At 39.3% G+C, this 23,656-nt stretch overlaps 1 pseudogene; it reads right to left on the bottom strand.

Annotated features, from left to right (window-relative positions):
• Positions 1–5,809: 5,809 nt before the first annotated feature.
• The window catches only part of LOC111147167, a 25,711-nt pseudogene continuing 7,864 nt past the window's right edge, over positions 5,810–23,656 (bottom strand).

The raw sequence follows: 23,656 nt of genomic DNA, 5'->3' as shown, positions 1-23,656 counted from the left end.
GGGGATGGTGGAGAAGCAATATAATCAGAGTTTGGGTCCCTAATACTGAGGGGCTACCATTTATAAGCCTTTGTTAATTTGGATTTTTATTACAGCATTTGAATGATATACCCCATTGCTGGTGAGAAGATTAACGTAACATTTCTTATTTTCGCTGCAGAACTTGTATACTTTTCCAGTATTATATGATGTCTGAATTCTTCGCTTATTTCAGGCCTATGTTAAAAGCTTCCAAAAGTATCATCATTCCTGTGAAATGTAATTCCTTTGCCTGACGCCTAACTCAGAGGGATATTTATGTACAAAAATGCCAATGAGGAGGAATTGGGACAGGCTCAGCCTTGATACAGATCATCCCTGTCCACCATCTTTATCCTTAGCCACCATGTGCAATGCGTACTTTCTTCTTCATCTACCTCAATTTTTAGAAGCTGCTGAGGAATTGGTTTATCCATTAGTATTGCATTTTGCTGTGCATAACAGAAAACCTGACTAGACAGTGACTTAAACAAGTTAGGATTTTAACTTTTCCTGTGACACAAGAAGGCTGGAAGTAGGCAGTCCAGAGCTCCACAGTGCACTCATGGACCCCCTGGGCTACCTTTGTTTTCTGCCCAGCAGTTTTTAGCATGTGGTTTTTGTTCTCATGCTTGTCACCTTATTGTTCCACTTCAGGCATCACATCTGTGTTCCAGGCAGGAAGAGGGGGAAAGGTGAAGGAAAAAGTGCAAGCCAAATGAGTTGGCTTCCTCATTTTCATAAAAATTTTATAGTGATATATAACATATATACAGAAAAGTTCACAAATCACAAGTGTACAGCTTGATGAATTTTTACAAAGTGAGCACACTAATGGGACTGGCACTTAGAACAAGATCGGAACAGTGCCAGTTCCAGTCCAACATGCCTTGGAATCTTCCTTATTGCCCCAGAGGTCCCTTTTACATACCCAAAGGAACAGCACTGATTAATTGTGCCTGATTTTGAACTTTATGGAAATGTACAGCATGTACTCTTTTGTGTCTGGCTTCCTTTGCTTAATATAATGTTTGTGGGATTTGCCCATATTATTGCATATGATTTTGGAATATTTATTCTCACGGCTATATTAGTCCAATGTGTGAATATACAATTTTAAAATCCATTCCAGTATTAGATGCAAGCTATTCCATTCAGATAGCTTGCAGGTTTTAGCTATTATATAAATAGTACTTCAATGACTATTCTAGTACAAGTCTTCTGGTGAACATATGTTCACATTTCTATGGATATATTCCTAGATGAAGAATCTCTGAATTACAGATTATGCATATATTTAGCTATGATATTGCCAAACTGTTTCCCAGAGTATTGGTACTGATTTACTATTACATTAGCAGTGTATTTTTTGTTTGCTCTACGTCCTTGTCAATACTTGGTTTTATCTGATTCTTTCATTTTAGCCATTCTGGTGGGTGTTATATTGTTTTTTTAATTTTTCCTGATAACTAGTCTATCAACCAAAGTTGAGCAACTTTTCATATGTATTTGTTTAAAGATTATTTGGATATCCTATTTTTGTGAAGTACTTGTTCATATTTTTTGTTCTATTATTATGTTGTCTATCATTTTCATAGTTTTGTTAGAGCTTTCTGTATCTTCTGAATATGAATCTTATGTTAGTTTTCTGGGGCTACTGCTATAAAATGCCACAGGTTAGGTGGCTTAAACAACAGAAATTTATTTTCTCGTAGTTCTGGAGTCTAGAGTTCAAGATCAAGGTGTCAGCAGGATGAGTTTCTCCTGAGGCCCTGTTTTTGGAGGCCCTGTTCTTGGCTTGACCATGGCTGCCCTCTTCTGCCTCTTTAGATGGTTGTTCCTCTCTGTGTGGGTGCCCCTGCTGACTCTGTGTCCCAATCTCTTCTGACACAGATACCAGTTAGACTGGATTAGGGCCCCATCCTAATGACCTCATTTTAATTTAATTACCTCTTTTAAGAGGGCCTATTTTTAGATACATTCACATTTACATTCACATATATTCACACTAGGAGTTAGAGCTTCAACATTTGAATTCTATCCATAACAAGTCTTTTGTTGGATATGTGTACTGTAAACATGTTTCCCACTTTGTTAGCTACCTGTTTATTCTCTAACTCTTTTTTTTTTTAATATTTTAAAAATTCCAGTGTAACTAATCTAGGTATACACATAATGATTCAACAACTCTGTGCCTTACTCAGCACTCATCACCCTAAGGGTATGCTTAATCCCCTTCGCCTATTTCTCCTATTCCCCCACCCACCTTCCTTCTGGCAACCTTGTTTGTCTGTCTCTTTTTTTCTTTGTTTTGTTTTTTAAATTCCACAGATGAGCGAAGTCATGGTATTTGTCATATGGTAATGGTGTCTTTTGATGAACTGAATTTCTTAATTTTAATGTGAATTTATCATTTTTTTCTTTATAGTTAGCACTTTGGGAGCCTACTTAAAAGACTCTTTGCCCATTTCAAAGAGTTTCGTCTATTTTTTTTCTAAAAGCTTTTGTTTTACCTTTTATATTTGGGTGTACAAATATATCTGGAATTAATTTTTATTTATGGTGTGAGGTAGTGGTTATGATTTATATTTTCTTTGTGGACCCAACATTGTTTATTGAAAAAACATCCTTTCTCTATAGCCTCACGGTGTTATCATTGTTATAAATCAGGCATCTATATTTGTGTGGATCCAGCTTTGGGTTCTCTTCATTTTCATTGGTCTATTTGTGTATCCTTTAGTCAATACCACACTGTCTTATTTAATAAAATAGGTCTTGATAGCTAGTGGTTTAAGCCTTGTAGTTTTTTTTTCCTTTCCAAGATTGCCTTGCTATCCTTAATCCTTTGCATTGCCATATACATTTTATTTCATTTATTTTATTTTTAATTTTATTCTTATTGAGGTATAATTGACACATAAGAATGTGTAAGTTTAAGGTACACATGATGATTTAATACGTTTATATATTGCAATGTGATTACCACCATAGTGTTAGCTAACACCTTTATCATGTCACATAATTATAACTGTTTTCTTTATGGTGAGAATAATTATGATCTAGTCTCTTAGCAACTTAGACATTTATAATTCAGTATTATTGACTATAATCATTATGCTGTACATTGGGTTGTCAGGACTTACTTATTCAGTAGTTGTAAGCTTGTACCCTTAAACAGCACCTTCCCATTCCACCCCCTTCCTACCTTACCTCCCTGCCACCTGCCCCAGTAACCACCATTCTACTGTCTCTTTTTATGAACCTGGCTTTTTTAGATTCTGCACACAAGTGGTATCATACAGTATTTGTCTTTCTCTGTCTGATATCTCACTTAGCAGAATGCCCTCACGATTCATCTGTGCTGGCATAAATGGCAGGATATTTTTTTTCCTCATGGTTGCATAATATATATGGAAGAATTGGAATCTTTTTTATCCATCCATCCATGGACACTTAGGTTGAATCTGTATCTTGGCTATTGTGAATTATGCTGCAATAGACATGGGAGTGTAGATATCTTTTTTTTTTTTTTTGTTTCATTTCCTTTGGATATATACCCAGAGGTGGGATTGCTGGGTCATATGGCAGTTCTATTTTTAATTATTTGAGGAACCTCCATACTGTTTTTCTTAGTGGCTGAGTGAATTTACATTCCCACGAGCTGTGTGCCTGGGGTCCAATTTCTCCACATCCTCAACAATACTTATCTCTTGTCTTTTTGATGATAGCCATTCTAATGAGGTGATATCTCATTGTGGTTTTGATTTGCATTTCTTTGATGCTTAAGGACGTTGAGTATCTTTTCTTGTGCTTATTGGTCATTTAGATATCTTCTTTGGGAAAATGTTCTAGTTACTCTTTTTTTAAAATCACACTGGGCTCTGAGCTATCCCTGTGTCCCTAGCAGCTGATGCCCCAGAAGCTGACATGTGTAGCAGCACTGGGGGGCCTCAGAGCTGGTTTTTCACCGGGAGCATGGGCAGCCGGGGGCTGTGGGGGGGTGGTTTGCAAGGGCTGGGCATGCCTGCCTTGGGTTTGCACCCTGGCCACCAGGGCCTATCCATATCCCTGGGTGCTTGCCTCCCACCAAGCTGTATGCCTGTTGCCCTGGCCTCCTGGCCTCCATCCTGCCCTGGCCCTCTTTGACTGCCTATTTTTTAATCAGTTGTTTTTGTTGTCATTGAGTTATGTGAGTTCTAGATATAATTTAGATATTAATCCTTTATTTAATATATGGTTTGCAAATATTTTCTCCCATTGTGTAGGTTGCTTTTCATTTCATTGATTTGTTTCTCTTGCTGTGCAGAGTTTTTAGTTTGATGTGGTCCCACTTGCTTATTTTCTTTTGTCACGTGTCATATCCAAAAAATCATTACTAAAACTATGTCAAGGAGCTTCTTCCTCATGTTTTCTTCTAGAAGTTTTATGATATCAGATCTTTTGTTTAAGTCTTTAATTTATTTTGAGTTAATTTTTGTGAGGGTTCCTGATAGGGGTTCAATATCATTTTTCTGCACGTGCTTATCAGCTTTCCCAGCACCATTTGTTGAGATTATCTTTTTTTCCATCTGTTGTTCTTGGCTTCCTTATCAAATGTTAGTTGACTGTATACATGGGGGTTTATTTCTGAGCTTTTTATTCTATTCTATAGGTCTGTGTGTCTGGTTTTTATGTGAGTTTTGATTATACTGTTTTGATTACTATAGCTTTGTAGCATAGTTTCGATTTAGGACATGTGTTACTTCTGCCTCAGGATTGCTTTGGCTAGGATTTTTAAAATTTCTTTCTGTGAAAAGCTCTATTAGAATTTTGATAGGGAATTCATTGAATCTATAGATGACTTTGGGTATAATGGACTTACTAACAATTAATTCTTTGTATCCATGAACTTGGAATATCTTTTCATTTGTTAGTGTCTTCCTCAATTTCTTTCATCCAAGTGTTGTCACATTCATTGTACAATCTTTCAATTCCTTGGTTAAATTTATTTCTAAATGTTTTATTGTTTTTGATGCTATTGTGCATGGGATAATTTTTTTTTTTTTAACATGTTTCATTGTTAGTGTATAGAAACTGTATATAGCGGATTTCTGTGTATTGATTTTATGTCCTGCTACTTCACTGAATATGTTGATTAGTTCCAACAATGTCTGGATTGAGTCTTTAGGATTTTCTCTGTATTAGATCATATCATTTGCAAATAGTGATAATTTTATTTCTTCCTTTCTGATTTGGATGCCTTTCATTTTTTCGGTCTTGCCTAATTGCTCTGGCTTGGATTTCCAGTACTATGTTGAATAAAAATGGGGAGGAGGGAACCATTGTCTTGTTTCCGATCTTAGAGGAAAAGCTTTCAACATTTCACTATTGAGTATAATGTTAGGTGTAGAATTGTATAATCCATATATGTTTTAGAATCAGTTTATCCTTTTCTACCTGCAAAATCCTTTAGATAAATCTCTTTTAAAGAGGTTTCCTGGAAATTCCAGCCAATGACTTATTACATTTTGTTGGCTAGACTATGTTACATGACCAATCCTAGCTACAAGAGTAACTGGAAAATAGAGTATTTTTAGTTGGACATATCACATTCTGAACAAAATTGAGATTTTCTTGGGATGAAAAAAAGAAGAATGAACATTGCATAGGTAACTAGCAAGTTCTAAGTTGCTAATTCTTCCAAAACTAATGGGGATAAGGGAAGAAGAGGTGAAGTGATACCCTCCCTGCTTATGAAGTGAGGAGAATTCCAGGGCTTTTGCTATCACAGCTGGAATCGCATTGGTGCAGTTCAGCAGAACAGATGATTACTATTATTCTCTTGCCGGCTAGGTTTGGGCTGAATAGGAACGAAGGTCCCAGAAACTCCTCTGGTAAGACTATAGAATTGTCCGTGGTGGTTTCCACTGATAGTTAATAGGCCAAGAAGATTTCCTGCTACACTGTCACTTTTGGTTTGATGGAGCTGGGATGGACCCAGAAAAGTTTCCATGGCATTCCAGCCCAATTCATCCACTGATAACAGAAAATGATTAGTGTTGGAACAAAAGATTATAAAAATACTTGAAGAAATCAACCTTTATTCACATTGTCAGATACTACTTCATAAAACCAAACCTTTGAGATACTGGACTATCTTGCTTATATTTTTAGTAGGATGATTTTTAGTATCCCTTATCAACCGTAATTCACCGCTCCCACCCCACCTTTCAAAGTTGTTTGAAATTAGTGAATTTAGGAGCAAGGACTAGTATACATATATAGTATTCTTTCCCTTAAAGAAAGAAAATGTGAAGTCATCTACTATGCTGGTTTTATCTATTCCCTCTAGACTGTGACCCAGTCTAATAGGAAGTAAGGAGCCTATATTTGTATACTAAGACACAGCCTTCCCGCCTTTTTGAAAAGGACCAAGAATGAAAAAGCAAGCTGTGTTAATCTGGTTTCTCTGGGAAGTAGACACTAAGATGAGATTAAATGTGTAAGGATTTTATTAGGGGGAATGCCCATGTGAGAGAAAAATGGAGAGGGAGTTGGGCAAAGTCATTGGACTATCATGCAAGTCTAACAAGTGAAAGAGGAGACTCTGTTGAGTAGAAGTGTCCTTGACCATTGTGTGGCTTAAGAAATGTTCAGGAAGTTGATGAAATCCCAATAGTTCATTTTTGCCCTTGCTTCCCTTGCCTTTGGCGATGTTCCTAGGAAGATGTTGCTGCGGCTGAGGTCGAAGAGGTTGCTGCCTGTGTTCTCCTCAAGGATTTTGATGGATTCCTTTCTCACATTGAGGTCCTTCATCCATTTTGAGTCTATTTTCGTGTGTGGTGTAAGGAAATGATCCAATTTCATTTTTCTGCATGTGGCTGTCCAATTTTCCCAACACCATTTGTTGAAGAGGCTGTCTTTTTTCCATTGGATATTCTCTCCTGCTTTGTCGAAGATTAGTTGACCATAGAGTTGAGGGTCTATTTCTGGGCTCTCTATTCTGTTCCATTGATCTATGTGTCTGTTTTTGTGCCAGGACCATGCTGTCTTGATGATGACAGCTTTGTAATAGAGCTTGAAGTCCGGAATTGTGATGCCACCAACTTTGGCTTTCTTTTTCAATATTGCTTTGGCTATTCGAGGTCTTTTCTGGTTCCATATAAATTTTAGGATTATTTGTTCCATTTCTTTGAAAAAAATGGATGGTACTTTGATAGGAATTGCATTAAATGTGTAGATTGCTTTAGGTAGCATAGACATTTTCACAATATTTATTCTTCCAATCCAGGAGCATGGAACATTTTTCCATTTCTTTGTGTCTTCCTCAAGTTCTTTCATGAGTACTTTATAGTTTTCTGTGTATAGATTCTTAGTCTCTTTGGTTAGGTTTATTCCTAGGTATCTTATAGTTTTGGGTGCAATTGTAAATGGGATTGACTCCTTAATTTCTCTTTTGCACAGCAAAGGAAACAGTTAACAAAACCAAAAGACAACTGACAGAATGGGAGAAGATATTTGCAAATGACATATCAGATAAAGGGCTAGTGTCCAAAATCTATAAAGAACTTAGCAAACTCAACACCCAAAGAACAAATAATCCAATCAAGAAATGGGCAGAGGACATGAACAGACATTTCTGCAAAGAAGACATCCAGATGGCCAACAGACACATGAAAAAGTGCTCCACATCACTCGGCATCAGGGAAATACAAATCAAAACCACAATGAGATACCACCTCACACCAGTCAGAATGGCTAAAATTAAGTCAGGAAATGACAGATGCTGGCGAGGATGCGGAGAAAGGGGAACCCTCCCACACTGTTGGTGGGAATGCAAGCTGGCGCAACCACTCTGGAAAACAGCATGGAGGTTCCTCAAAATGTTGAAAATAGAACTACCCTATGACCCAGCAATTGCACTGCTGGGTATTTACCCTAAAGATACAAACGTAGTGATCCGAAGGGGCACGTGCACCCGAATGTTTATAGCAGCAATGTCTACAATAGCCAAACTATGGAAAGAACCTAGATGTCCATCAACAGACGAATGGATAAAGAAGATGTGGTATATATACACAATGGAATACTATGCAGCCATCAAAAGAAATGAAATCTTGCCATTTGCGACGACGTGGATGGAACTAGAGGGTATCATGCTTAGCGAAATAAGTCAATCGGAGAAAGACAACTATCATATGATCTCCCTGATATGAGGGAGAGGAGATGCAACATGGGGGGTTAAGGGGGTAGGAGAAGAGTAAATGAAACAAGATGGGATTGGGAGGGAGACAAACCATAAGTGACTCTTAATCTCACAAAACAACTGAGGGTTGATGGGGGCAGGGGGGTTCGGGGGGGGTGGGATTATGGACATTGGGGAGGGTATGTGCTATGGTGAGTGCTGTGAAGTGTGTAAACCTGGCGATTCACAGACCTGTACCCCTGGGGATAAAAATATATGTTTATAAAAAAATAAAATAAAATTAAATTAAAAAAAAAAAAAAGAAAAGAAATGTTCAGGATGTCCACTGGGGCATCCTTGACCCAATGTTGTCTCTCTGGGGAATCCTCTGTTTCCTGGGAACAAGACTGCTTACCACACCTAGTCAGTGGCTGGGAGTAGCCTGTGGCAAGCATGATCTTGGTACAGATGTGGTGGTGGATATCAGAGTGCAGTCACTAGAGACCTTGGTCAATTATATTCCCATAGTTGAAGATCTGAAAGGTATAGCCTCTTGGCAACCTCAAAACCTTAATTAACTTTTGCTAGAAATTAAGGAGAGTACTAGATCCTCCTTTTGCAAAATATAGAAATCCAAGTTTGTTGACCTCTGTTGGCATGGATAACTTTAAGAAGGGAGTGAAATAATAGTAAACCAAAAGAGAAGGAATAACATATCATGGATGTTCCTAGAAGTATATAACATTAGAACTGTGTGGTTTATGAATTATTTTCTGTTTAAGTTCTGTTGCATCCTCTTGATTAGGTGCCATTAATAACTTTCTTAAAAATTTAAACAAAAACTTTTCAAATAAGTTGACTTCTCAGGTCCAAAAACATCTGCATTAGACATTTGGTGTGTAGTGACATAGCAAAACAAATATAGGACAGGATCTCTGACTTGTTGACAGATTCACAGATGATCATGTTCTTGTTTTAAAAACAGGTGACCTAGGCATATAAGTAAGATATCAGATATTTGAGAATAGACTTTTTGCTAGTGGTTTAATTTTTATTTTTCACACTATCAAGTCCTAGAGTGGATAAGCACAAGAAAGCACGAAAGCTAATGTCACTAAAATGTCACCCAAATAGGCATGAAACATCCACAGCAAAAGGGCCTTCAAACCTGATTTATTCTTCTGTCTTCTCTCTAAATCACAATTTGTGCTGATAAGGTGACCTAATTTATTTAAAAGTGAAATGGAGAAGCTGAACGAAAATTGAGTGAACCGCAGGTTTATGTGTTGAACACCTCCATTAGCGGCAGGGCCATAGGCAAAAGGGGATGGGAGAAATGCAGTCAGAAACAAGATTTAGAGATGAGAAAGCTCATGAGATAATCTCACTTAGCTCACCATTTTAATGCTTAAAAGGCTGGGAGTGAAGGAGGATATTCTAAGTAATCTATTTTCTGATTCTTTCTCCTTCTTTATTATAAATGATTTAGCTCATGGCTTTTCTGCTATTACCCTCAGGGAGATAGTCCTCAAAATAAATAAATAAATAAAAGTCAACAGTATCCGAAGTTTTCTCATATGAATTTCCTTTTTGGAGACAATTCTTTTATTGCATTACTCTTAGAACAACTCTGAATTCTTTTCCTCCTTGCATTCACTCTCTGAGATACCCACCAACCATTATTCATCATTTTAGCCTTCCCTTTACCTGGCTGTGTCTCTTCTTTCCTTTCTGATGTGTGAGCACATCAAATCCTTTGAGACAATTTGCACATGTGATTTTACCAACGGCTGCTGGTCTCTTCTGTTTTCCGCCTAGCTCTTGAGAAGTCCCATAGCCTGTGACTAAGTGGCACATATTAGTGATCTCTTCCCAAAGAAATTTATTCAAAAGGAACAAAATTTCCTTGCCTATTGGAATTGATCCTTTTTTAAAAATTAAAGTAAGTTAAATTTTTTTTCAGTGTTCCAAAATTCATTGTTTATGGACCTCACCCAGTGCTCCATGCAATATGTGCCCTCCTTAATACCTACCACCAGGCTCACCCAACCCCCCATCTACCTCCCCTCCAAAACCCTCAGTTTGTTTCTCAGAGTCCACCGTCTCTCATGGTTTGTCTTCCCCTCCAATTTCTCCCAACTCACTTCTCCTCTCCATCTCCCAGTGTCCTCCATGTTATTCCTTATGCTCTACAAGTAAGTGAAACCATATGATAATTGACTCTCTGCTTGACTTATTTCACTCAGTGTAATCTCTTCCAGTCCCATCCATGTTGACACCAAAGTTGGATATTCATCCTTTCTGATGGAAGCATAATACTCCATTGTATATATGGACCATATCTTCTTTATCATTCATCTGTTGAAGGGCATCTTGGTTCTTTCCACAGTGTGGTGACTGTGGCCATTGCTGCTATGAACATTGGGGTACAGATGGCCCATCTTTCTACTACATCTGTATCTTTGGGGTAAATACCCACTAGCGCAATTGCAGGGTCATAGGGTAGCTCTATTTTTAATTTCTTAAGGAATCTCCACACTGTTTTCCAAAGTGGCTGCACCAACTTGCATTCCCACCAACAGTGTAAAAGGGTTCCCTTCCACCACATCCTCTCCAACACTTGTTTTTTACTCTCTTGTTGATTTTGGTCGTTCTAACTGGTGTAAGGTGGTATCTCAATGTGGTTTTGATTTTAATCTTCTTGGTGGCTAATGATGATGAACATTTTTTCATGTGTCAGTTAGCCATTTGTATGTCTTCTTTGGAGAAGTATCTATTCATGTCTTCTGCCCATTTTTTGACATGATTATCTCTTTTGTTTGTGCTGAGTTTGACAAGTTCTTTATAGATCTTGGATATCAGGCCTTTGTCTCTAGTGTCATTTGCAAATATCTTCTCCCATTCCTTGGGTTGCCTCTTTGTTTTTGTTGATGATTTCTTTTGCTGTGCAGAAACTTTTGATCTTGATGAAGTCCCAAAAGTTCATTTTCGCTTTTGTTTCCTTTGCCTTTGGGGACATGTCTTGAAAGAAGTTATTGGGGCCGATGTCAAAGAGGTTACTGCCTATGTTCTCCTCTAGGATTTTGATAGATTCCTGCCTCATGTTGAGATCTTTTATCCATTTCCAGTTTAGCTTTTGTGTGTGGTGTAGGAGAATGGTCGAGTTTCATTCTTCTATACACAGCTGTCCAATTTTCCCAGCACCATTTATTGAAGAGACTTTTTTCCACTGTATATTTTTTCCTGCTTTGTTGAAGATTATTTGACCATAGAGTTGAAGGTCCATATCTGGGATCTCTACTCTGTTCCCCTGGTCTATGTGTCTGTTTTTGTGCCAGTACCATGCTTGTCTTGGTGATCACAGCTTTGTAGTAAAGCTTGAAATCAGGCAACGTATCATCATCAATGGGGAAAAGCTGACAGCCTTTCCTTTGAGATCAGAAACATGACAGGGTTGTCCACTCTCACCATTGTTGTTCAACATAGTACTAGAAGTCCTAGCAACAGCAATCAGAAAACAAAAAGAAATAAAAGGTATTCGAATTGGCAATGAAGAAGTCAAACTCTCTCTCTTCGCAAATGACATGATACTTTATATGGAAAACCCAAAGACTCCACCCCCAAACTACTAGAACTCATACAGCAATTCAGTAATGTGGCAGGATACCAAATCAATGTACAGAAATCAGTTGCTTTTTTCTACACTAACAATGAAAATATAGAAAGGGAAATTAGAGAATTGATTCCATTTACTATAGCACCAAGAACCATGAGATACCTGGGAATAAAACTAACCAAAGAGGTAAAGGATCTGTACTTGAGGAGCTACAGAACGCCCATGAAAGAAATTGAAGAAGACACAAAAAGATGGAAGAGCATTCCATGCTCATTGATTGGAAGAATAAACGTTGTTAAAATGTCTATACTGCCTAGGGCAATCTATACTTTCAATGCCATCCGATCAAAATTCCACTGGCATTTTTCAAAGAGCTGGAACAAACAATCCTAAAATTTGTATGGAACCAGAAGAGACCCCGAATTGCTAAGGAAATACTGAAAAAGAAAAACAATATTGGAATGAATTCTTGCAGCTATTTGAAGCTGTGAGCCCTAACTATGTGAAATGGAAGATTAGATGTCCCCATAGTCTACAAGTCTTGAAAATATTGCAGGAAGTTTAGTAAGCAAGCAAGCAAGCAAACAAACAAACAACAAACAAACAAAAAACAGTCTTAGGAACATCTTCAGCATACAGGGGAAGTTCCAACACATTTCACAAGAGAAAAAAGTAATGCAGAGAAAGAGGAATTTCAGTCTTTCTGCTGATTACCCCTCCTAGAACTCTGCCTCCCTCCTTCCAAGGAGGTTAGCAAGGGCAGCTGGTTGCAAGGCTGCAGCTGTTCTTAATTGTTGATTTTAGCTTTGCAGTGGTCCCAGGTGGGAGAGGATGCCATATCTGCCCCCTTGAATGGACTTACAGGTGTTTGAGAAATGTTTTCTTTCCTATGGGTTACTTGACACTCTAACAGACAAGCTATTATGATATACTGGCTGATGTCAGGAGATCTGGGTTTAATAGTCCCTACTTTATCCTTCCTCTGATGTATAGAACTGCTAAAAAAAATTTGCTTTCTGTGCATTTCCCAGTCATTCTCCTTTCCATGATCTCCGCAAATGGGCAGGATACATTGACAGCAAGATGTAATATCAGGTTGGGGCACCTGGGTGGCTCAGTGGTTAAGCCTCTGCCTTCGGCTCAGGTCATGATCTCAGGGTCCTGGGATCGAGTCCCGCACCGGGCTCTCTGCTCTGTGGGGAGCCTGCTTCCTCCTCTCTCTCTCTCTGCCTGCCTCTCTGCCCACTTGTGATCTCTCTCTCTGTCAAATAAATAAAATCTTAAAAAAAAAAAAAGATGTAATATCAGGTATAAGATCTTTGAACTTGCTCAAAGCAGACCCATTTAAAAAAAGCAACAAAAAATGAGTGTATCAGAAATTGGCTTTTTATAAAAGCAAATAAAAATGCTACTTGAGTAAAAATAATGAAGTCTGGTTTTATTTAATTTATTTTGTTTTCTAGGAATGAATATACTAGAACTTGGGTTCTAAATTAGGGCTGGGCATGCACTCTAAGGCATTCTAGGCATTTGTTCTAAGGATGTAATAATGAGGTTCCATTAGTGGGCTTTGCATGTAACATGTGTCACATTGAATGCATTAATCTGAATATATTGATACTAGCCCAGGACTTGTGCCTCTCCCCCTCCCCCTCACTCAGGTTTTGGGGAGCTGGGGCTCCTTCCTTGGACCCCATGCTTGCTCTGGCCCAATTCTGACCAATCTCCCATAGCTCCCCTGAAAGCCCACTTCTAGACTATGTTCTGAGACCAGCATCTAGGCATCCCTGGTCCTGTGTCTACCCTGGTGTGGACCCATTTAGGTCTGATTGGTGGCTATATTTAGAGATGGAATGAGGGGGTGCAGAACCTGCGCATGCTGTCTGGAGTACCCACATGCATTTAATCAGTGTTCCTCAGGCGAGCAAAGAAAGAGGGACCCAAACCTGGTCTCCATATGTGTTTTTGCCTGGATATTACAAATATTAAGGATGAGTCTCTCTTACTGGCTAGTGCAATACTTCAAAAAAGGAAATGAACATGAGTTTTAAGTTAGAAATGTAGATTATTTCTCACTCATTTTAAATCTAAAGTCAAGTGTACAGGAAATTAGTCTCAATGGAAATAGAGAATGAAACTCACCACTTTGGTTCCCCCTTTTAAGATATGTGAATTGCCTCTCCCAGTGGAAGATGCATTTATTCAGATGTTAATTTGAATGTTTGAAAGTTATTGATACTTTAGTGAAGTACATTTGAACGATCAATAGTAACATTTTGTTGCAGTACAATAATGTTGAACAGTATTTTAAAAACCTGCAAATTGTGTCAGGATCTTGAAGACTGTTGGGGCTCAGGATTATTATAATAAGCATAACCACATCTCTGAACTATATTAGTTCAATCAAACACCTGGACTAGTCAACCAAATAAAAGGCTCTACAAATTTATTATAATGCCAAGCCCAGTAAGGGCTCCAGAAGTATTTACTGTATTTTAAAAATTGACTTAATGTTTGGTCATGGTAGCTCATATAATACTCCAAGATAGAGTCAGCTTAAACCTTCTGATGTTTCAGTGGCCCTGAAAACCAATCCTAGCTTCCAAAGCCGATGGCTCTGATGATTTGTCAGATACTTTAGTTTGAGAAAATGAGGCTAACTTTTTCATTTGCAATGCAAGTAGATGCAAAAATATACTCAAATCAGTGCAGTTTAGCTTATATCCAGAAAACTAGCCCACTTCAGTCCCAGCTTCATAATGGTGTCAGTCCATTTTGGGGGCATTGTCCCTTTGATCTTTGTTGCAGTGGTTTGAACTGGCCTTAGTTAAATAATGCATGACAAAAAAAACAAATACAAAAATAAAATCCTAACAAGCATGATGATTTCTGTTAGATTCTTTCCAGGAGGGTATATTATCTTTCTGTGATTGTGGATGAGTTTCAGAATGTCTCAGTAGAGAAGGAGTTATGTAGTCAGAAGACTGAAAGGTCTCCTGTGACTTTGTCTTAAAGCATTGTGGGATTTCCCCTCTTATTTCCCTCCCTTGAATACCCTAATTTGTATTTTATGTGTTCTGTTCCTAAATGGACTTAAATCTCAGTGCTTTTCAAATTGTGAATCTTGACCCATTAGTGGTTGTTAAATTAGTGGGTGGGAGCAGCACTGAAAAATGAAATAGAATGAAACAGAGTAGAAATAATCCAAGCACATCTTAGGTAACAGAAAGGAATTGTTCCATAAGCACAACTTTTGTTTGAATTGTGTGTGTATGAGACAGTACTGAAAATTGCTGTAAAATACATTCTTTGCCTGGGTTGTAATGAGAAAAATGTGAAAAAGCACTGACTTAAGGCAAATGGTTTGAGAGTGGATTTTAGGTATGTGATAGGCATTAAGAGTGAGAGGTATAGAGGCAAGAGACTGTCTGTGAATAACTTCCACCACTCCATACAGGCAGCTAGCCTCCCACTTCGCCTATTCATTAAGGTTATACTTTTTGATGTTTCTCTTTTATAATTGCTTTGTAGAGGACCATCATGAAGGCAAAATAGTCCTTTTTTTTTTCTTGAAGATTTTATTTATTTATTTGACAGAGATCACAAGTAGGCAGAGAGGCAGGCAGAGAGAGAGTGGGGGAAGCAGGCTTCCCACTGAGCAGAGATTCCGATGCGGGGCCCAATCCCAGGACCCCGAGATCAGGACCCAAGCCAAAGGCAGAGGCTTAACCCACTGAGCCACCCAAGTGCCCCAAGTCAAAATATTCTTGAATGAAAATTAGTTTTGAGCTTGTAAGGTGCTTTTGTCTATTTTCTACCATTTGATTGTGGATTCTAAATTCTAGATGCTTGGTTCATCCCAGTAATGAGGCCAGGTTCAACTCTCTGCCTAAGGAGCCTCCAGCAGGGTATTATCTCACCTGTTTTGATGATTCAGTGTTGATAGGACTACTGCCTTGAAGTGGTGCACTTAACTTTTGAAGGTATGCTGCTGTTATTTGGCTTACGTAAGGTATGACTGGCCATATGATATCTCCAGTAGCAAAAGGTTGATATTAGAAGGGAGTGAAACAAGCAGGTGGGATGGGTGCTTAAGAATAAAGGTAACAAGTAGAAGAAGATGGCTCCTGGATGGTAGGCAGTTCCATGGAGGCAGGATGGCCCAGTATCTTATTGCTTACTGGTTCATAGAATACTCCATTGAGGATCACAGACAGACTCAGGCAGCCAGTTGCTTTTCAAAGGCAGTGTTTTTAGTAGTGTTATTCCATGACCATTCCAGGGGCCCAACTGTTTCACTCTGGAATTGCTAACAGTTCCATTCACTCTAAATCAATTGCCACTTATTACAAGCCCATTAGTACTTTTCCCCTGGGGAAACATAGGGACAGAGTAGAATGCTTGGATGAAAAGATGGGGGTTTACCTCTTGAGCATTTAATTAGTGGACTCTATTTTCAAGCCTCTTCCATCAAGTAACACCAGCTGATGCCAAGGAGAATGGGAGTCATGTTGGCTTTGTTGTTTCTATTGAAGGCTCCTCGTATTCACCAAAAAAGGCGTTGGAGAAATCTCAAGCCAAGAAGGAGTTAAACTGAGTGTCTGCACAGTGCGGCTTTGTTCTGGCAACATCCCATCAGTTTAGGTCATTTCTGATGACTTCATTCTCCTGGTGACATCAGCTTCTAATCTCCTGAAGGTGAATTCATGTGCGATTGCTTCAAAATACTCACTCCCTGAGTTCCAGGCCATTCCCGTTGATATATGGACAGAGCTTGTCTTTCCCAGGCCACAGTCTGGTCTGTGCACTGCATTTGTGCTTACCATATCATATTACTGTGTGGACATTATGTCACTAACTGGCACAGCTCAGCTCAAAAATGAAATATGTTTGTTGTAAGCAAAAATCTTAAAGCTAACACCAACTCTCCTGCATCCTACCCCAGGTATAAAATAAAAACATTAGAAGGATGTCTCTAGTATATTTTGGGTTGATATTCTAATTATTCTCTCTCTCTGCTCTCTTTAGGTGGCCTGAGGATTGACAGTATCTTTCTTATAGTCTTCGGTCCATTATACCTACTAACTCTCAAACATATTTGGTTACCAATGGCATGAATTGAATCTAAGACTTTGAAATAATTTAACCTTGTTCTGAAATATCAATTCTGTGAATGAAGCTAAGATGTTTACCTTATAAAACCATTTCATATACTTTGTCTTTCAAATGTTATAAAAATATGAAGGGTGGACAGGAAAGCAGCTCAGGCTTATGGGGTGATTGCCTGGAGTTGGCTTTGACCAAGATGGTGGTATTGTGCCCTTGCCCAAAGCTGACAGGGGTGTGGATGCCTCTTGGTATTGTGGGGCATGGACCGGAAGAGTCCTTGGAGCTTGTCTAATCTTGTAGACCAGTGTAAGCACATATTATACACTTTACTGCCCTTTTCCTATAATGCACAGGTAGTGGTGACACCCAGTTACATCACCAGGGATTCAGAATGTCACAGTACCTCCCTGAGCCTTGTTGTTCTCCCATGGCTCCCACACTTGAGGAGAGGGAATGTGTTGTACTTGGGGTCCTATGTCTTCAGCTGGGTCCTGAGCCAAGATGGGGCAGAGGACAGGAGCTCCTCTGCAGAGAAGCAGAGTCCTTCTACCATTTCCAGGATCCCATACATCCATTTTTTCTTCTGATTAATGGCTCTTGGCATTCAGCTGTGGCTTCTGGTAGACAGAACCAGCAGGGTACACACTGGGATTTGAAATCCTGTCAGGGAACTTTCATATTAACACAGTATTTTTAAGAGGAGAGACTGGTGTTTAAACAAACCAATACAATGCCACTCATACTGTTTATCTTCATTTCATATTGAAGGGAAAGAAGGCAATGAATAGAGCTCTTCCCTCTTATAAGAGTAACAGTACAATTTTCAAAGAGTCATGACCATGTATATTCAGTTTTGGCATCAGCCTACAGACGACAGGGGTACTGAAAAGATACCCTTTCTACCCCTTCCTCTTTACAAAACAAATTTAGAGGATTTTTTGAGGAAGGAAATAAAGTCACTGGATGACTTGCAAATATATTTTTAAATGCAGGGATGCTTAGGCTTTCTGAGTTTCAGATCTGTTTTAGTTGAGGATGGGGGTGGGGGTGGGAGATTGGCTGCAACAGAGGAAGCTGGTGGAATCTTAGTCCCGGATGCTGGCACTATTACCATTCACATCTGCTCAGGATATATGAAGATATCAGATTTTTTTTTAAAGGCTTAATATAAAGTAAACCAACTTTCTTTCTCCTCTTGCTGCACTTCCAAAGAGGCAGAAATATTAAAGAAGCCTTTTTATGAACACTTTGTCAATGCCATTCTCTTCCTTAGTTTATGCGGAGAAAAAAATAGAAGAGGGAATAAAGAAGAGAGCCCCTCACAACCTAATTAAGTGAAAATTTAAAAAAAAAATCTCTTATGCCCAATTTTTTACTTACTGTCTCCTGGCAGCAGAACTGTTTACATACACACACTTTATTTTTTATTTTATTTTTTTTAAAGATTTTATTTATTTATTTGACAGAGAGAGATCACAAGTAGAGAGGCAGGCAGAAAGAGAGAGAGAGAGAGAGAGAGGGAAGCAGGCTCCCTGCTGAGCAGAGAGCCCGATGCGGGACTCGATCCTAGGACCCTGAGGTCATGACCTGAGCCGAAGGCAGCGGCTTAACCCACTGAGCCACCCAGGCGCCCCCATACACACACTTTATAATGCGCATGTTTTACACAAGCCCATATTTACACCCTTCCCCTCCAAATAAAGAAGGCCTCCTGAGGAATTGGAATTTCCCATTTCCCTGCTCCCTGAAAGCTCCTCCAGAATAAGAAGGTGGGACCTTCTTATTTGACTGAGAAGACTGTAGGAACTCCCCACTTCTAGCAGTAAAATGCCTCATGTGGACAGTAGGGCTGTAGTCTCACTTGGGGATAAAAATGAGTGGTGGATGTCTGCCTATTTGGGTAAGGAGAAGGGTGGTTGTAATAAGGAGCCAGCAGTTCATGTACTCTGTATCTCTCCCACACACTGCTGGGGTGGTCCCTGGAAAGGGAGTACTTGCTTTCTGTTTCTGAGGAGACAGGGAGACGTTTGATTTTGTACCTGGAGAGGAAAGGCTGGCAGTAGCAAGGTAGGTAGTAGGTAGGTAGGTAGTGTGTGCATTGTATCATGACATTGTTTGCACTTATTTCTGCTTTTTGCAAATTAGGCTATGCCATCAGTTTGCTGAGTACTTTTCCTCAGGGTGAGATTGCTAAACCACCAACAAGGCACACTTCCACCCAGTCTGTCCGCTGTCTCACAACTCCCTGCACCACCCAGTGGGGAAAACTTCCCATTCCCTAGCTCCCTCTTGGACTCCTCTGCATAAATTAGGCTCATGCCAAGCTCCTGCTATGCTTAGGACTAGCAGGCACCATCACACTAAGATGCGGACTAGGGAAGATGCTGGTGGCTGGAGTTGTAGAGGAGAAGGAGCCTGCCTCGCAAAGCTGAGGTGTGCATGTATATCCATCAAAGGATGTGTTGGAAGCATGTGTGTCAGCAAACCCTTCACTGAGGCTCTGACTTCTACTGCCTGTGTTATCCTGAGCAAGAACCACAGCTCTACCCAAGATGGTTTGTCATTTGTCCTGGAATTCTGGCTCTTAAGGGAAAAAGTTCTTGCTGGAGCCATTAGCACCTGCAGCCCATGGAATGATAAATATTGATATAGCTGCATTCACCAAATATTGGTTTAATTAGTGAAAGAACTAATTTGGTAAAAAGGTTTTTTGAGGAAACTTCCCTGTCTAGAAGGCAGATGAGGGGCTCTGGATAATGAGTGTATGGACATTGCCTGATCTGCCCCATCCCACCAAGTTCCTTTGAATTCATGATCTGGTCTGAGACTGGACATATTATCTGATGGGATATTCCCACCTAGCACCAGCCACCTCAAGAGGACGTCATCGTAGCCCCCAGTGGTCACCAAAGCCTGTAGACTCCCTGAGGCACTTACGTCTCAATTTGACACCTTCACCTTTGTATCTTGTGCCTAGAGGAGAGCCTGGCACACACAGGTACTCGGGAGCTACTTGATGGGTTGAATTATTGAAATCAACTACAAATTTGCTATCCAAAATAAACCCTGAACATGAAAACAGAGGCTGTAGATAAACTAGAGCAAAGCATCTAGTTCTTTGAAAGGACCCATCTTGATATTCATACCCAAGTCCACCTATTTTCTTCCATTTGATATTTCAATAGTGTGGTCATGGAGAAGCCTTCCAAAAAGGGCTAAATCTGAGAGTAGGGAACCACAAATTTCTCCAGAGTGAGGGAATTTTAACATAGTTTCTTGCTGGTCTGTTTAACCTTTAGTTAAAGAATTTGAGGAGATACCTTCCATAGAGATGGCTTCTCAGGTGATCTTTTTCCTGTAATATCCTCACCTAGCTTTTTGACAAAAAAGCAGTAACACATGTTCATTCACTCCACACAATTATGAATGTTATTTATTCTCTCCCCCAATCCCCAGGCTTCCTCATCCCCACCCCTGCCACCCTGCACTACATTGGGATTGCTCCATGAGGACAGTGATCATGCCTTCTTGTTTACTGCTGAGCTTCAACCTCAGCACCTTGCCCAACACCTGGGCAGTAGATGATGCTTAATAGTATTGTGCTTAATGAATGAATTAGTAGGAATGAATGATGACTAGTGAAAATACAGAGGTTCCTGCCCTGGGTTGATTTATTGCACTAGATCCTGACAACTCTCAGCACATGTGAAAAAACAATTTAAAGTCAGTTCTCTGGTGAATCTAGTTTTGGCAGTGCGTGATTGGTGTTTGGACAACAGCTTCTCATTGTGAGCATTACTCATGCATAAGCCACAGAAGCCTGCCCAGAGAAGTCTGGTGGTGGTGTTGTTAATTTAGCATTGTAAAACTTGTGGAATGTTATATACATAAAAACTGCATATGACAAGTATGTACAGCTTAATAAGGCATCATAAACCAAATAATTGTAGAACTACTACCCTGGAATTAGGAAATACTACCAGGTTCCAGGAAGCCCCCTTCATTTCCCTCCCCAATCACCAATTCCTTTCTCCCCACAAAGGTAACTACTACCCCAACTTTTATTGTAATAACATCCTTGTTTTTCTTTATGTTTTACCATCTGAAAATGTTTGTGTTCCCAGATGCTAAGATTTATTTTAGTTTATTTATTTATTTTTCTAAATTATTTTTAAGTAAAGTCATATAGTGTGTTTTTATTTTGTCTGCCCTCTTTGGTACACCATTACTTTTTGGGAGTCATCCATTTGTGAATAGCTGTAGTTTATTTTTTATTACTGTATTGTATTCCATCGTAATATAAATATATATCTACTGTTGGACATTTTCCATTTTTGCCTATGACAAGTAATATTTCTATACCATTCTTCTTAACATTTTTGCATGTATATTTTGGTGGAATTGATGAGCCATAGGACGTGAGTATCTTCAGTATTAGTAGATAATGCCAACCTGTTTTCCAAAATGGTTGTACTAAATTCTTTCCCCATCAGACATATAGAGGGTTCCCATTGGCCTACATCTTTGCCAGTATTGGTGTTATCAATCTTAAGTTTATCCATTCTGGTCTTTCATTGTGGTTTTATTTTCCATTCTCTGATTACCTATTACCTATGCAGTGGAATATCTTTTCTTATGTAGGTTAGCATTTGGATATTAACTTTTAGAGGTGCCTTTTCAAGTTTCCGCCTCATTTTTTTTTTTTTTTTCCTACTGGGTTGTTTGTCCTTTTCTTTTTCTTTTCCTTTTTTTCTTTTTTTAAAGATTTTATTTATTTTTTTGAGAGAGAGTGAGCAAGTGAGCATGAGTTGGGGAAGGGGCAGAGGGAGAGAGAGAATTTCAGACTCTACACTGGGCACGGAACCTGATGCAATGCTCAATATCACGACCTTGAGGTCACACCTGAGCCAAAATCATGACTCAGTTGCCTAACTGGCTGCATGACCCAGGCGCCCCATTTGTCTTTTTCTTATTGATTTGTAGGAGTTATTTAAGTATCTTAGGTATGAGCCTTTTGTTTGGTATATATGCAAATATCATCTTGTACTGGGTGATTTTTTTTTTAAAGATTTTATTTATTTATTAGAGAGAGAGAGAGAGATCACAAATAGGCAGAGAGGCAGGCAGAGAGAGAAGGAGAAGCAGGCTCCTCACTGAGCAGAGAGCCTGATGTGGGGCTCAATCCCAGGACCCTGAGATCATGACCTGAGCTGAAATCAAGAGTACCATATCTTATTTTTGTTTAGAGCGTGATATGTTTTAAAGTATTTAAGCACTATTGGAAACATCTTACACATTTAACCATGTAGTTACTGTTAATGGTGCTCTTTATTCCTTTGTGTAGGTCCGTATTTCCTTCTGACTCAAGGACTTCCTTAACATTTTTGTAGTGTGAGTCTATTGGTGATGAATTTGTTCAGCTTTATGTGTCTGAAAATGTCTTTATTCTACCTTTGGGTTCTTTTTTTCTTTTTAAAGATTTATTTCCTTCAGAGAGAGAGAGTGAGAGAGAGAGCATGAGCAGGAGGGGCAGAGGAAGAAGGAGAGAGAATCTCAAACAGACTTTGTGCTGAGCAGGGCTCACTCTCACAATGGTGAGATTACAATCTGAGTGGAAACCAAGAGTCAGATGCTTAACTGATTGTGCCACCTAGGCATCCCATTCTACCTTTTTAAAAATTAATTATTTTTATTAACATATAGTGTATTATTTGCCTCAGGGGTACAGGTCTGTGAATCGTCAGGCTTACACATTTCATAGCACTCACAATATCCCATACCCACCCCAATGTCCATAACCCAACCACCCTCTCCATACCCCCCTCCTCTGCAGCAACCCTCAGTTTGTTTTATGAGATTAAGAGTCTCTTACGGTTTGTCTCCCGCCCAATCCCATCTTGTCTCATTTTTTTCCTTCCCTATCCCTCAAACTCCCAAGTCTGCCACACAAATTCCTCATATCAGGGAGATCATATGATAATTGTCTTTCTCTGATTGACTTATTTTGCTCAGCATAAATACCCTCTAGTTCCATCCACATCGTTGGAAATGGCAAGATTACATTTCTTTCAATGGCTGCATAGTATTCCATTCTTTATCCATTCATCTGTTGATGGACATCAAGGTCTTTTCCATAATTTGGCTATTGTGGACATTGCTGCTATAAACATTTGGGTGCACATGCCTCTTTGGATCACTACATTTGTATCTTTAGGGTAAATACCCCGTAGTGTGATTCCTGGGTCATAGGATAGCTCTATTTTCAACTTTTTGAGGAACCTCCATGCTGTTTTCCAGAGTGGCTGCACCAGCTTGCATTCCCACCAACAGTGTAGGAGGGTTCCCCTTTCTCCACATCCTTGCCAGCATCTGTCATTTCCTGACTTGTTCATTTTAGCCATTCTGACTGGTGTGAGGTGGTATCTCAATGTGGTTTTGATTTGTATTTCCCTTATGCTGAGTGATGTGGAGTACTTTTTCATGTGTCTGTTGGCCATCTGGATGTCTTCTTTGCAGAAATGTCTGTTCATGCCTTCTGCCCATTTCTTGATTGGATTCTTTGTTCTTTGGGTGTTGAGTTTGCTAAGTTCTTAATAGATTTTGGACACTAGCCCTTTATCGGATATGTCATTTGGGAATATCTTCTCCCATCCTGTCAGTTGTCTTTGGTTTTGTTGACTGTTTCCTTTGCTGTGCAAAAGCTTTTGATCTTAATGAAGTCCCAATAGTTCATTTTTGCCCTTGCTTCC

The sequence above is a fragment of the Enhydra lutris genome, unplaced genomic scaffold (genome assembly GCF_002288905.1).
Source record: "Enhydra lutris kenyoni isolate GAN:26980312 unplaced genomic scaffold, ASM228890v2 scaffoldscaffold15, whole genome shotgun sequence".
NCBI classification, from domain to species: domain Eukaryota; kingdom Metazoa; phylum Chordata; class Mammalia; order Carnivora; family Mustelidae; genus Enhydra; species Enhydra lutris.
The sequence above is the reverse complement of the archived record's forward strand: the minus strand, read 5'-3'. Positions and strand labels throughout refer to the sequence as shown.